General features: G+C 46.1%; 1 protein-coding gene across 1 annotated transcript in view; it reads left to right on the top strand.

Annotated features, from left to right (window-relative positions):
• MIPEP (mitochondrial intermediate peptidase) overlaps positions 1 to 16,187 on the top strand; it is a 140,282-nt gene that overhangs the window by 98,017 nt on the left and 26,078 nt on the right. The gene's annotated exons all lie outside the window — the stretch shown is intronic.

Genomic DNA, 16,187 nt, shown 5'->3' with positions numbered 1-16,187 from the left:
GAAGAGGGCCAGGTGGCGTGTGGCAGGAGGAGAGGTCTGAACTTTGTGAGCGGAGCAGGGACGTGAGCAGATATGAACAGAAGGGAAACGTTACGGTTTCAGTACAGACGATGAGGTGGGGGGTACAGAGATTGAAGGCAGGGAGAAAAGAATCTATCCAAGTAACAGAGAAAACAAATATAAAAACGTAGTGAATTTACCATATACTTAGACACATCCATTTTTATTTGTAAAAATGATCTACTTGATCATCTTGATAATATTTCATTCTCTCCTATCTCAGCAATGCATTCACAAAATCTTTTTACAAAATATATTTTTGTCCAGCATTTCAGTTGTTTCATTCAGGAGGGTTGTTCGAAATACCACGTTCATCGTGCAGCAAAATTGAGGTCCCTCCGTCAAGTTTCTCTTTCTTTCCTTCAGGTCTTCCTGTTGTGCTTTTGTTTAATGTTATATTGGGAGATTGCCTTCATTTTTTTTTTTCTTCCTACTGTTTTTGGCTTGGTTGGTTTTAGTTTTGATTTTCGTGATTATGTTTTTATTGCCGGTAGCTGATGCTTCTTTTTTCTTTTTCATTGCATCTTGATCTTGTTTAATGAATGCAACTTTTTTTTGGTTACAAAAATAAATGCACATAGATCCTGCCCTAAAGCGCTTACAGTCCAGGCAAGAGATGATGAGTTTCTAAATCTGGGCATTGACAGTAGGCATGTATATAAGGGAAAAAAATAAGAAATGTATTGAGATAAAATTGTCAGGACTTGAGGATTGATCAGTACCTGGGGATAAGGAATCAAGGGTCAGTGCTGATTCTCAATCTGATAAAGAGCATCTAGGAAAAACCCACAGCTAACATTCTACTCAGTGGTCAAAGACTGAAAGCTTTCCCCTAAGATAGGAGTAAGACAACATTGTCTGCCTTCTATTCAATATTGTATTATAGGTTTTAACCAGAGCAATTAGGCAAGAAAAAGAAATAAAAGACATTCAGACTGGAAAGGAGGGAGTAAAGTTATCTGTATTGTGAAGTAAATTAGCTCTGTTGTGAGTGACATGATCTTGTACATAGAAAATCCAAAGGAATTCACAAAAATCTATTCGAGCTAAAAAACAGGTTCAGTAAGGTTGTAGGATATAAGATCAATAACAAAAATCAGCTGTATTTCTGTACTCCAGCAATAAAACCCCCCAAATTAAGAAAACAGTTCAATTTACAATAGCATCAAAGATAAATTGATTTTTAGGAATAAATTTAACAAAAAAGTTTAACACTTGTATACTGAAAACCATAAAATATCATTGAAAGAAATTAAAGAAGACCCAAATAAATGAAAAGATGTCTTGCATTCATGGATTAGAAGACTTACTGATTCAGATGGTAAAACTCTCCCAATTGACCTGCAGATTCAAGACAATCACTATTGAAATCTCAGCTGCCTTTTTTGCAGAAACTGACAAGCTGATTATAAGATTCATATGGAAATGCAGAGGACCCAGAGTAGCCAAAACAGTCCTGAAAAAGAAGAGAAAAATTGGAGGACTCACATTTCCTAATTTCAAAACTTACTACAAAGCAGTGGTCATCAAGACTGGAATTTCAAGAGTCAAGTCACCAAAATGGTGATGTAGGAGATCCCAGTCTCAGTCCCCCACAGAGCTCAACAGTTAGCTATCCCTGAGCAAAAACATCTCTGGGAGAGTCCTAGAGTCCACTTAAGAAATTTCAGAAACAGTGAAATAAAAAGCCTTAGAATAACCTCACAAGACAAGAAGGGAGCAGCTGCACGTTGCTGCATCCTGCCAGCCCCCTGCCAGCCCCACTCGACGTCTGGAGGGAGCTTCCCCGCCAGACAGCGTGCACCTCACTGGGAAAGGAGGGGAGGAGAGGTGACCAGCCTCCGCAGCCTTTCAGACACATGCAAAGGTCCACTTCAGTTTCACCCACCCCAGACCAGCAAAGGTGAGATGTACAGAGATGGCGAGGAACCAGGAGGAGAAGCAGGGGCCGCCAACAGCATCTGTGTCGCAGGAGTGATGGCGGATCGCAGACCTGCTCTGCAGACAAACCCAGCACGTTCTGCCACCAAAGAAACCAACGGGCAGCGCAGCGCAGACCCCTGTAGGTTTCGCCAGTGTCCTCCCACAGGTCACATGTGCCCTGACACCTGAGTCCCTCCACTTCCTCTCTGACCCCTCCTGGTGGAGCCTGGGAACTGCACCTCAGGCCTCTGCAGCTACATGAGTGCGAGACGCCAGCCTAGACCCCTGGGGCTGACCTCCACTGCCATGTGTGCCTCAGGGCTCAGTAACTGACCCCAAAGAAATGGAGATCCAGGAACTGTCCAACAGAGAACTCAAAATAATTGTTCTAATGATACTCAGAGAACTAAAAGAGAGCACAGAATAACAATGATATAGAGGAAAACAATATAAGAGCAAAATGAAAAGTTCAACAAAGAGAGAACGTAACTGGAGAATTCAGTAGAGAGCTTCAACAGCAGACTTGACCAAGTGGGAGAAAGAATCAACAGAAGACAGATCAATCGAAATTATCCAGTCAGAGGACCAAAAAGTAAAAAGAGTAAAAAAAAAAAACTGAAGAAATCCTACAGACTTAATGGGACACCATCAAGAGAAGTAATGTCGTTATCATTGGAGTCCCTGAAGGAGAAGAGAGGAGGAGAAGGGGTAGAAAGCTTATTTAAAGAACTAATGGCTGAGAACTTCCCAGTCCTGGGGAGTGATCTGGATATCCCAAGTGCATGAAGCTAATAGGCCACCCTGAAATTTCAATCCAAAACAATCTTCTCCAAGATGCATAATAATAAAACTGTCTAAAATCAAAGACAAAAGAATTTTTAAAGCTACAAGAGAAAAAATTCTTTGATACACAGAAATCAACCCCATAAGGCTATCAGCAGTCTTCTCAATAGAGACCTTACAGGCAAGGAGAGAATGGGATGAATATTCCAAGTGCTAAAAGAAACTGCCAACTAAGAATACTTTACCCAGCAAAGTTGTCCTTCAGAAATGAAGGTGAGATGAAGACTTTCCCTAATAAACAAGAGCTGAAGGAATTCATCACCACTAAATCTGCCTTGCTTGCATCACTAAACCTGAAAGGAATTCTTCAAGCTGAAATGAAATAAGGCTAATTAGTAACATAAAAACATACAACATATCGGTAAAGACAAGCATATGATCAGGTTCAGAATACTCAATATTGTAACATGGTGTTAACTCGAGTATAAAGGTTAGAAGACAGAAGTATTAAAAATAGCTCTTGGGCTTCCCTGGTGGCGCAGTGGTTGAGAGTCCGCCTGCCGATGCAGGGGACACGGGTTCGTGCCCCGCTCTGGTTCGTGCCCCGGTCTGGGAAGATCCCACATGCCGCAGAGCGGCTGGGCCCGTGAGCCATGGCCGCTGAGCCTGTGCGTCCAGAGCCTGTGCTCCACAACGGGAGAGGCCACAGCAGCGAGAGGCCCGTGTACCGCAAAAACCAAAAAGCTGTTGCTATGGTAATTTATTAATAGATACACTATATAAAAAGATGTAAATTCTGACATCAAAAACATATAAGAAAAGGAGTAAAAGAAGGGTAAGTGTTTTTATGTGATCAAAGTTAAATTGTTCTCAGTGTAAAATAGACAGTTATATCTATAACATGTTTTATGTAAACCTTATGGTAACCATAAAGTATAAACCTACAGTAGATTCAGAAAAGATAAAGAGAAGGAGATCAAAGCGTACCGCTATGGAAAATCATCAAGTTACAAAGGAAGTTAATCAGAAAAGGAATAAGGAAACTACAAGTGAGCCAGAAAAACAATTAATAAGATGGCATGAAAAAGTCCTTACCAATCAATAATTACTCTAAATGTAAATGGACTGAATGCTCCAATCAAAAGGCATAGAGTGTCTGGAGGATTAAAAAAATAAAACCCAACAATAAGCTGCCTACAAAAGACTCACTTCAGCTTTTAAGGACACAGACTCAAAGTGAAAGGATGGGAAAAGACGTTTATTCAAATGGAAAACAAAAGATAGTATGGGTGGGGCTTCCCTGGTGGCGCAGTGGTTGAGAGTCCGCCTGCCGATGCAGGGGACGCGGGTTCGTGCCCCGGTCCGGGAGGATCCCACATGCCGTGGAGCGGCTGGGCCCGTGAGCCACGGCCGCTGAGCCTGCGTGTCCGGAGCCTGTGCTCCGCAATGGGAGAGGCCACAGCAGTGAGAGGCCCGTGTACCGCAAAAAAAAAAAAAAAAAAGAGGGAGTATGGGTAGCTATACTTACATCACACGGAAGAGACTTTGAGCCAAAAATGGTAACGAGACAAAGAAGGTTATTACATAATGATAAAGCAGTCAATTCATCAAGAAAATATAACAGTCATAAATATATATGCACCTAACATCAGAGCACCTAACTATATTAAACAGATACTAACAGATCTGAAGGAAGAAATAGACAACCTTATACTAGGGGACTTCAGTATCCCAGTTTCAGCAATGGATAGATCATTCAGACAGAAAATCAACAGGAAAACGCTGGACTTGAGCCATGTTTTATACAGATGGACCTGACAAACACAGAACATTCCACTGAACAGCAGCAAGGTACGCATTCTTCTCAAGTGCACGTGCAACATTCTCCAGCATAGACAATATGATAGGTCACAAAACAAGTCTTAGCAAATATAAGAAGACTGAAATCATACCAGCTATCGTTTCTGACCAAAATGCCATAAAACTAGAAATCAGTAACAGGCGGAAAGCTGGAAATTGCACAGATATGTGGAAATTAAACAACATACTCCTGGAAAACCAACAGGTCAAAGAAATAAAAAGAAAAAATTTAAAATATCTTGAAACAAAAATGGAAGCAAAACATATCAAAAATTATGGGATGCTGCAAAAGTGGTTCTAAGTGGGAAGGTTATAGCCATAAACACCTACATTTAAGAAAAAAGAAATACCTCAAATAAACAACCTGACTATAAACCTCAAGGAACTAGAGGAAGAAGAACAAAAAAAGAAAACAAAATTAAACTCAGAGTTAGCAGAAGAAAGGAAATAACAAAGATGGGAGAGAAATAAATGAAATAGAGACTAAAAAGACAGTAGAAAAGATCAGTGAAACTAAGAGCTGGTTTTTTGAAAAGAAAAACAAAACAGACAACTGTTAGCTACACTTAACCAAGAAAAAGCGAGAACTCAAATAATACTACAAATGAAAGAGGAGACGTTACAATTGATGATACAAAAATACAAAGGATTGTAAGAAGACCATAACAATTACACACACAGACTGGACCACCCAGAAGAAATGGATAAATTCCTAGAAACATACAATCTATCAAAATCGAATCAGGAAGAAATAGGAAATCTGAACAGACCAGTTACTAGTTAGTAAGGGCATTGAATCAGGCATCAAAATTCTCCCAACAAACAAAAGCTTAGGACCAGATGGCTTCACTGTGAATTCTGCCAAACATTTGAAGAAAAAAATACCAATACTTCTCAAACTCTTACAAAAACAGAAAAGAAGGGAACACTTTGCGAATTAATTTTACAAGACCAGCATTACTCTGATGCCAAAGCCAGACAAGGACACAAGGAAGGAAAGTTAGAGACCAGTGTTCCTGATGAACATAGAAGCAAAAATCCTCAACAAAATATTAACAAACCAAATTCAACAGCACGTTAAAAGGACCACACACCATGATCAAGTGGAATTTATTCCAAGGATGCAAGGATGATTTAACGTCTGCAAATCAATCAGTGTAATCACCATATTAACACAATGAAGGATAAAAATTACATGATCATCTCCATAGGTGTGATGATTTGTGACCTTGGATAAGGCAGTGGTTTCTTAGATTTGACAGCTAAAGCGCAAACCAAAAAGACCAAAAAACCAAAAAGATAATTTGGAATCATCAAAATTTAAAAATTTGTACTCAAAGGACAGCATCAGGAAAGGGAAACAACAACTCAGAATGGGAGAATAGATATCTAATGGGTATTAATCTCCAAGAATACATAAAGAACTCCTATAACTCAACAATAAAAAGACAACCCCAATTAAATATGGGCCAAGGATTTCAATAGACATTTCTCCAAAGAGGATACACAGATGGCCAATGAGCACAGGAAAAGATGCTCAACAACATTAGTCCTTAAGGAAGTGCAAAATCAAAACCACAATGAGATTGACCACTTTTTGCCCATTGGGATGGATATAATAACAAGAGACAGTAACAAGTGTTGGCAAGGATGTAGAGAAACTGGAGCCTTAATACAACTCTGGTGGGGATGCAAAGTGGTGCAGAAGGTTTGGAAAATAGTTGGGCCAGTGCTCAAAGTTAACACAGTTTCTGTATGACCCAGCAATTCCACTCCTAGGTATATATTCAGTAGAAATGAAAACATATGTCTACCCCCAAATTTGTACACTAATGTTAACAGCAGCCTTATTCGTAATAGCTAAAAAGTGGAAGCAAACCAAATGTACTTTAGTTGACGTTTGGATGAATGGATATGCAGATATTGTATATCCATGTAGTAGAATATTATTCTGCCGTAACAGGGAATGAAGTACTGGCACATACTACAACGTGGTTGACTCTTGAAAACAGTATGCTAAGTGAAAGAGGCCAAACACAAAGTGCCAGTTACTGTGTGACTCCATTTATATGAAATACTCAGAATAGGCAAATCCATAGAGACAGAAAGGAGAAGATGGTTGTCAGGGGCTGGGGGAAGGAGAGCACAGTGAGTGCTAGAGGGTAAGGGGTTTCTTTGGGGGATGATGAAAATTTGATAGCGGTCATGTTTGCACAGCTTTGTGAATATACTAAAAATCACTTAAAAAATGTAAATTTTGGGCTTCCCTGGTGGCGCAGCGGTTGCGAGTCCACCTGCCGATGCGGGGGACGCGGGTTCGTGCCCCGGTCCGGGAGGATCCCACATGCCGCGGAGCGGCTGGGCCCGTGGGCCGTGGCCGCTGAGCCTGCGCGTCCGGAGCCTGTGCTCCGCAACGGGAGAGGCCACAGCGTGAGAGGCCCGCGTAGCTGAGCCTGCGCGTCCGGAGCCTGTGCTCCGCAACGGGAGAGGCCACAGCGTGAGAGGCCCGCGTACCACAAAAAAAAAAAATAATAATAATAATGTAAATTTTATGGTGTGTGAATTTTATCTGAATTTTTAAACAGAGTGAATGCCGGCAGCCGCCGGGGAGCAGGGCAGGGCTGTGATGGGGGACACTTGGTGGGCTGTGCTCCTTCCCGCGAGGAGGACATTGCACTGCCAGGCCAGCTGGAGGTCAGCCAGCGCAGAAGGTGTGCTGGCTGTTGTGACATGGAGTGAGACTTAGTACCCTAGAGATTTAGAAGGAAGTAAAAGGCCATCAGTCCATTTCAGCCTTAAACAAGCCACTGCTCACAGCTGACCCTTTGGAAGATCACACTTTGAACTTTCAAACTCAGGAGATAGGAGAAGAAGAAAGCCTACCCGTAGCACCTATTATTATAGCGTCGTGAAGTAATGCCCGTTGATAGTGTTTTTATATGCAAGTTATAATAATACTTAGGTGTTGATTCTTTTTATCCAAACTTGTTTTGAGTTGCAGTAGTATGCACTGTTGGCATTACCCAGGTTTTCCATATGTTTCAACCACAAATAGAGCAGGGTTTGTTGGGGGTGTTTTTTTTTTGGTAAGAAATTGCTAAAAGCTGTTACATCAGGAATTTTGGACAATCTTCAGACGAGATAATCGGGGAGGACTGATGACATGTTGATTGAAAGCAGGCAGTCCTGGTAATTTCAGCGGATCAGTCACGAACTTTATTTCTGTCAGTTACTCTGTACAAAATGCAGGTAGTGACATGACCTGCAGATGACATAGCATCGTGAGCCCCGGGCTGCACTTCTGTGCTGCCGCTCAGGGAACTTCTGGCGGGGGCCCAGGGCCTGCCTTACAGGCGGGGCAGGGACCGCATGCTCCGGCGGGGAGCGCGTTCTTACCTCTCTATCACCAGGAGCATCCCCCTCAGTGAGACATATGTCTTTACTGCACACGTCTGCCTTTTGTGTTAACACATCGTAGGCAACGCAGATGAAGGTTAACAGCAGATACACTTTTTTTTTTTTTTTTTTTTGCGGTACGCGGGCCTTCCTCTGTTGTGGCCTCTCCCGTTGCGGAGCACAGGCTCCGGACACGCAGGCTCAGAGGCCACGGCTCACGGGCCCAGCCGCTCCGCGGCACGCGGGATCCTCCCAGACCGGGGCGCGAACCCGGTTCCCCTGCATCGGCAGGCGGACGCGCAACCACTGCGCCACCAGGGAAGCCCCAGATACACTTTTAATATGATGCAGAGGGATCTTTCACCGTGCGAGTTAGGAAATGAGTTTGCAAAGTAGCAGTTATTCCAACCAAGGCAGTTGGGTACATATCTTTGGTTTTGTCACTTCAGAAATTGACTGTGTGTGTGTGTATAGTCAGTACATTATTTTTTTTACCTATTTGTTGACATCTTAATAATTTCAGGGATTATTGAATCTAGTTAATTACAGAAAGAGAATCTGGACTTACAGATGTCAGTTATGTCCAAATTACAGCAGTTTGGTTCCACTTTTCCTACCTTGTTACCCGCTTTCTGTGACTGTCTCTTGAGGACACCGTGCTGGTCACAGTGTTGTCCCCGACGGCGGAGGATCAGGTCCGCGGCTGATAAATGGGGGCCCCCCCAGGCCGGCACAGCGCGGGCCTCTTCCCTACTCGCCCTCGTGCAATCCGCGCGGCAGCCCTGCCGGGCGGGCGTGATCAAGGTGAGGGTCCGGGCGTCTCACGGTGATCAGCGCCAGGCCGGGTGGCCCTTGTTTAGTGTCCGCCTCCCCGGCCGCAGTGTGGCCGTGAGGGCGGCGTCTGTGAAGGCCCCCCGTGCATGGAGAGGTGGATGGATGACTTTGGAGCCATGACACCAAAGCTCCCCACCCGCGGTGGGGAGCGTGAGCACGTGCGCACCTGTGGGTGAGGTGCCGGCCGCCGCTGCCGGTGTGGACGGCGCTGCCGGGATAGACGGCAGGGGCTCCAGGAGGTCAGGGAAGGAGGAACGGCCTCTCCAGTTTTCTCTCTGGAGACTTTGAGGGCACGATAAAACTCCTTTGGAACTGGGAGAGTATTTTGAAAATATGAAGCAAGTGTGTTTTCATCCCCCCCGTCCGTAGATCACCTTCCCCAGCCCGTCCACGAGGATGATCCGGGTGCCGACCAGAGAATAGAGGGGAGAGGGGTACCATGCTGGGGGCGGCGGTCCTGAGCCCAGGACTCTGGTCTGACACCGGGGACACACCGCGCCAGGGCCCCAACCAGCGAGAGGAGGGAGCTGGCAGCACAGCCTTCCCGCTGCCGTGAGGACGCGGCGGGCTGGGGGGAGACCTCGCGTGTCCCCCACCGTCGGCAGTGCCCCTTCATCACTGCTGGAGAAGGCCTCAAGCTGCAGTGTCATTGGAATGGAAACGGAGGGAAGTAGGGAGGGAGCCGCACAGGTTCCTGACTGCTGGCATGCAGAGTGAGGGGGGCAAGCTGGGGCTCCAAGGGAAGCTCCCGGGTCCCTGACCTGTTTGCTGCAGGAAGGTGCTGAGCCCTAGTTGACATCACATGGTTCCAGGTGTCCTCCCCTCTTTGTACCTCAGCTTGATCTCACAGGAGAGGGGCTTCCGGCTTGTAGGTTGGAGACAATAGTTACATATCTCTGAGGGTCCCTGCGAGGGGGGGAAGGCGGAGCTGCAGGAGCCTCTGCTCCCACCGGTTCGATACCGGCCCCGCCCCCGGGGTGCGGAGGCCAGGGCTGCACCCCTGCTCTTGGCTCGTCTCCCCGCCGAGGAGTTCCTGTTCTGTGTTCCCTTCTTCATGCACGAGCAGAAAGTCCCATAGTCCACGAAGGACACGCCCATCCTTTCCAGTTGGCCTCCACGGTGGCCCTGCTGCCGTTGTTGAACCGCGCAGCCACGAAGACAGTAGCAGAGTCCCTCTTCTTGTTTTTGTTTTTTTTTTTTTAATGTATGTATTATTAAGCCATTCTGACAGGTGTCAGGTGATATCTCATTGTGGTTTTGATTTGCATTTCCGTAATGATTAGCAATGTTGAGAATCTTTTTGTGTATTTGTTGGCCATTTGTTTTTCTCCTTTGGAAGAAAATGTCTTCAGATCCTCTGGCCCTGTATTAAGCAGATTGTTTGTTTTCTGTTGAGTGGTATGGATTCTTTACATATTTTAGATATTATATAATGATATCATATCATTTGTTATATGATTTGCAAATATTTTCTCCCATTCCACAGGCTGCCTTTTCATTTTGTTGATGGTTTCCTTTGCTTTACAGAAGGATTTTAGTTTGATGTTGCTCAGCTTGTTTAATTTTCCTTTGTTGCCTTTGCTTTTGGTATCAAATTGAAAAAATCACTGCCAAGGCCAATTCAAGGAGTATTTTCCTATGTTTTCCTCTTGGAGTTTTATGGATGATCCATTTTTCTAGGTTGTCCTTTTTGTTGGTGTCTAATTGTCGTGGTAGTCACCTACAATCCTTTGTATTTCTGTGGCATCAGTTGTAGTGTCTCCTCTTTCATTTCTAATTTTATTTGACTCCTTGGTGCATTTTTTTCTTAGTGAATTTAACTAAAAGTTTGTCTGTTTTGATTAACTTTTCAAAAAACCAGCTCTTAGTTTCACTGATCTTTTCTATCGTCTCTTTAGTCTGTTTCATTTATTTCTGCTCTGATTGTTATTTCCTTCCTTCTGCTGACTTTGGGTTTAATTTGTTCTTCTTTTTCTAGTTCCTTGAAAAGACTAAAGCTAAACACAGCATATTGTTGGGTCTTGTTCTTAGTTTATTCAGCCCATCTGTGTCTTTTGATTGGCGAACTGAATCCGTTTACATTTAGAGTAATTATTCATAGGTACGGACTTACTGTTGCCGTTTTGTGAGTGTGGTTTGGTTGTTTTAGTACCAACACCAGAGCTTCTGGGTTGTGTCTTGTCCTTGTGGAGGCTCCCCTTGCTCCCCTGGGCTGCCCTCCTGACCACAGAGGCTCTCTTTTTCTGTGGAAGTCCTTATTACTTGACCACGGGTTCCTTTAAAATGAAGAATCTGCCATTTTTTCCTTGAGATGTTACAGGCAAGGGGAAAAGCAATATTAAGGAGCTTTGATTAGGAAGAAAAAACCCAGCATGTCTAGTTTCCAGTTCTGTCAATTGCTTTTCACCTAATTATCTCATTTAATTTGATTAACGTTACCTTCCCATGTTTCATCTAATAAATGCATTTCCATGTGAACTGGCTACATCTTTGTTCTGCTCATGGATTTGCTTTTGATAGACACATACGGGTATTTCCAGGGGGTTTTAAATTTTGTTCTGCAGAGCTTTTTTTTTTTTTTTCAATATTTATATATAAATAGAATTGACAGTTAATGTTTTGTGTTACTATTAATTGCCTAAAGAGATCTGGTCACGTAGTTAGAAGTCATTTTTTCTTATAAGACTGGGTGTAGTCTCCTTAAAATGAGCCGTAAGTCTACCATTAGCAGAGAAAATGGTTTCTAGTTGTCATTGAGATCTCATAACATTCTCATATTGGCACTTTGCAAATTATTCAGACTTTTATGGTAACATGCAGGAGGGATTTGTGGCTGCTGTGTATTTTTATCTGTTGGAGAGCAGTGTTAACATCGTAACTATTGTTATACTTAGGATTGGTATCATTATGCTTCAGCCACATTCTTGCCGATGTCAGCACTGAGCCACCCGCATGTCCCTGAGTCCTCCCCCTGGTCCAGCAGTGTCAGCATTTTAACTTATTCTTAGTATAATACTCGCTCTTATATCAACTTGTATAGGGGCTTTCCTTTCCTTTTTAGCTGTAAAAATAGCTATGTGGTGTGTTTTGATGCGTGTTGAAGCTGACGTGATGGAAATTAATTTACAAGTTGTAGGTGTCAAGCATCAACCCAGGAATATGGCATGGGGATCTGCTGGGGGGTCAGGAATTTGAAATCAAGACGGTTGCAACTTTCCCATTTGTAGGGAGCAGTAGGTCCCATCTGAGATACTTGGGGTGTGCAGTGCAGAGAAGCAGTGACGCGGGGGCTCGGAATTTTCCAGAAAGACAGCCGGGTCTGAATCCTGTGTGATCGTCTGTTGGAGTATAGGCTAAGGTGCTGTGACAGACCCCCAGATACAGTGATTTAAGTAAGATAAAGCTCCTTGCCTCCTGCCCAACAAGGCAGAGCTGAGCAGGTAGGGCCGGTGGGCTGGCGGCTCCTCGGCATGTGGCTTATCTGAGTCCCAGGTGTGGGTCCGGTTCTCGCTCCTTTAAGGGTAGCAGGAAGGGGAAGGAGGTCGAGGGTGTGAGCAGCTTTCTTTTGAAGCGCCTGGTAAGTACGTTCTCTCCATTCACGTCGGGTTGCAGGAAGTAGGTGCACAGCCACCCTGAGCCCAGAGGAAGCCTGGAGAACAGTGGCCACAGGCCTTGCTCCAGCTTAGCGGCAGAGGGGCAGCTCTGTTCTGAACGGACGAGGGGCACTGGGCGGTCTCTGCCGGCAGCCTTGACCAAATTACGCCTTTGAGTCTGTTGTAAAATGTAAGCTTAAAATATTTACTGAAAATTATGAAGCATTTGTAAAAATACCTTCCTCAAAAGATATCCATGAAGACACAGGGGTATACATTTAATAAATATAGGCGCCCTTCCATATTTTCCATTTACTTCTCTTGTTAGTATTTCTGGACACAGCTCTCATGTTGAAATAGATAACGGTGTTAATTTCTATTGCCGTGGGACAAATTACTGTGCGCCTAGTGGCCGCAGCAGCACACAGCTCACGGCCCCCGCGGGTCAGGAGGCGGAGCCCCGTGTGGCCGTGCCCCGTGCTCGGGGCCCCACAAGGCTGCAGTCGGGCTGTTGGCCGGGCCCACGGCTCACCTGGGGGCTTGGCTGCTTCACCTGGGTTCTCGGCAGAATTCTTTTTTTTTTTTAATTGTTGATTTATTTGAATTATTTATTTTTGGCTGCATTGGGTCTTCATTGCCGCGTGCGGGCTTCCTCTAGTTGTGGCGAGCGGGGCTACTCTTCGCTGCAGTGCACGGGCTCTAGGCATGCGGGCTCAGTAGTTGTGGCTCACGGGCTCTAGAGCACAGGCTCAGTAGTTGTGGCGCACGGGCTTAGTTGCTCCGCAGCATGTGGGATCTTCCCAGACCGGGGCTCAAACCCGTGTCCCCTGCATTGGCAGGCGGATTCTTAACCACTGCGCCACCAGGGAAGTCGCTCGGCAGAATTCTTATCTGTGCACTTGTAGGATGGAGGTGCCCAACTTCTTGCTGCCTGTCAGCTGTTGGACACCCCGGGGCCCCAGAGGCCACCCCCAGATCCCACAGGGTCCCTGCTGGTGGGCTTTCCCACCAGGGCCGCTGACCTCGGGCAGCAGGAGGGTTTCTGCAGTGGGTCTGCAGCCTGGCAGACATCTCAAGTGAGTAACTCGCTGTGGCTGTGACATCCCGCCTCCTTTGCCAGTTCTGGTGGCCAGAAGCAAGGCTCTGGTCCTGGCCACACCCACGGTGAGGAGATTTCACACTGGTATCCACGGAGGCCACCTGAGAGTGTGTCCACCACAACGGCTGTGTTTCATCTAAAATAAATTCTCAGTTTTATTCCAAACTGAGAATTCCTGTTTGTTTGGCACTGTTGTTTCATGGGTTTTGGTAAAATGTCAGTGGGGACTTATTATTAAATTAGAAGTACTAGTCTGTACTCCTTCACGGGAAACATATATACACACACATTAAGAAAGCGGGGATACGAACATGAGAAGCAGGTGGGGAGTGTCTCCTGCTCCCTGCTGTGGTTAAATGGACACTTCTGGATGCCCGTGGTTGGGTATCATAGGACATAATCCACAAGCCAACAGTATTGTACTCCGGAGAGTGTGAAAAGCCCGGCGGTCTGCCCGCAGAGCCGAGCCTAGCTCAGGAGCTTGCTGCTTTCTGTCTTGCTGTCCTTTAGTCCTGTTACAGCAGCTGCACCGTGAAGCCTGTGTGGTACTGCTGGCCCATGGCTTGTTTAGAGTCTGTGAAGCTTGACGGGGATTGAATCACACATGAGGACACACCACACAGACGCCAAACATTTGGTGCCAAAACTAGCCTCAGAAGTCTTAACTGTCACATAATGTAGTCAAAGAATTCTTTAAAAAACAACAAAAAACTATTTTTAATAGCCTGAGATCCAAAATGTGTTTGTAGCACTGTGATGTCCTCTTGCCTGTGATCTGGATGTTATTCCTCATCTCAGTCCAAAGTCCAGTCTGTCGGGAACACGGAGCGTCACTGTGACGCAATCCTGTAGTGTCCATCCATCTGTCCACCTGTCCGTCTACCCATCCAGCAGACAGCTGTTGAGTTCCTGCTGTGCCCCAGGCCCTGTGCTGAATCTAGACACAGGCACAGCCTCGTGGACCTTGTTCTTAAGGAAATGTCAGTTCTGTGTGACCCAAACCAAGAAAGCAGTGATGATGTCGTTTCTGTTCTCATGTGGTTTAATATTTTAGTAATAAGATTGTTTTAAAATTTTAGTTAAATGCACTTATACATGTGTAACTGGAAGTGGAGAAATGATGTGCTATTTGAGAGGATAATAGAAATGATTAGCTCGGTCATTCAACTTCTAACGTGTAGTTATTGGGTGCTGGCTCTGCATGGGTCCCTCATCTAGGTCTGAAACTGAAAACGGGTGTAAGTAACTGACTGCTTTGCTCCTTTCCATTCCTGGGCCCGTCTCTCATTTGCACAGCCGAGTGTCATGGGTAAGAAAAGGGCTGTAGCAGATCGGGGCCCTCGGAGGGCCTCCTCCCCAGGGCGCCAGCTGGCGGCCGTGTTCACGGGCCCTGCACGCTGCTGCCGCCCCGAGGTTTGTCTTAAGCACGGGTCACCGAGACTGCCTAACTCCAGACAGACAGGTGGCGGGCTCGTGTCAGGGTGGGGCGGTCCACACCTCTGGTCAGAGCAAAAGAGAGACCGCCGAGGCTTCTGAGTCCTTTGTTCTTAAGACCAGATCCTCACCTTGTGCTTCAGAGGATGGGTGAAAACTTTTGTTCGTCTGGCAAAGGTCCCTTTCAGAAGAAGGGAACTTGGAGATAAAAGGAGGAGGATAACATAATTCCAGAGCTTAAAATCAGATGCTGTCTTTTATTTTTCCAGGTGAATGAGTGAAGTGGTAACAAGGACTTAACATTAGGCTGAATTATCAGGAGTTCAGCTGTTCGTGGTCAAACAGCGATGGGATTGTAGGTCTTAGTGTGCCATAAACTTACAGACCGCTGATGAAAGGTGTCAGGTGGTATAATGTGCTTAGCATGTCTTGGGGTATGGAAACCGGTAATTTAAGAGCAAGACAGCAAGGTGTGCGCCGTGCCTGAGTAGCTCTGTCCAGGTGGGAGGCTGGTGGGAGGCAGATGCCGTGGACTCTGTGTGTCTAGGTATCCAGGTGTGGATCCTGCCGGGCGAGCTGCCGGGCCTCGGCACCGCTGCTCTGCTGGGTGCCGGCACCTGTGCCCTGGGGTCTGGTTTCCGTGACAGCCTTGCGAGTGTACCGCCCAGCGCCAGCGGTGGCCGTGTGGAGTCGGGGACTGCCGCGCTGGGCTCTGGTGCCCCACCCCTGGGGTCTCACCCTCACAGAGGGCCGGGCGAGGTGTCGCACACAGACGGAGGGCCACGGCTCGCGAGCCCCCTTTGCTTCCAGTCGCATCCCGGTTGGAAAGGGGAGGGTGGGTCCCGAGGGTTCCCGTTCCCTCTGCCAGACCTCCTCCTGTTCCAGCTCTAGCTTGAGAGCTGGCCGGCCTGCCCCGCGCCCAGCCCAGGCCGAGCGCCCGTCGTGAGGTGCGGGACGCCACTCAGAGCGCCGGGCTCCGGGGCTCCACCGCCGGGCCCCTGTGTGCCACATGGGGGACTTCGAGGTGTCCCCAGACCCGCCGCCCCGCCGTTCGCAGGGAACTGTCTGTTCGCTTGCAGTTTGTGGCTTGATCAGTTAGGTGGAAATTGTTTTATCTAGTTAAACATTTGTGGTCATGATTAAACTTTATACTTTATTTTCCAGGGGGTGAAAAGATTTATCAGATAACGATTACCTTAGTTTAA

Source organism: Physeter macrocephalus, chromosome 13, assembly GCF_002837175.3.
Source record: "Physeter macrocephalus isolate SW-GA chromosome 13, ASM283717v5, whole genome shotgun sequence".
NCBI classification, from domain to species: Eukaryota; Metazoa; Chordata; class Mammalia; order Artiodactyla; family Physeteridae; genus Physeter; species Physeter macrocephalus.
The sequence above is the reverse complement of the archived record's forward strand: the minus strand, read 5'-3'. Positions and strand labels throughout refer to the sequence as shown.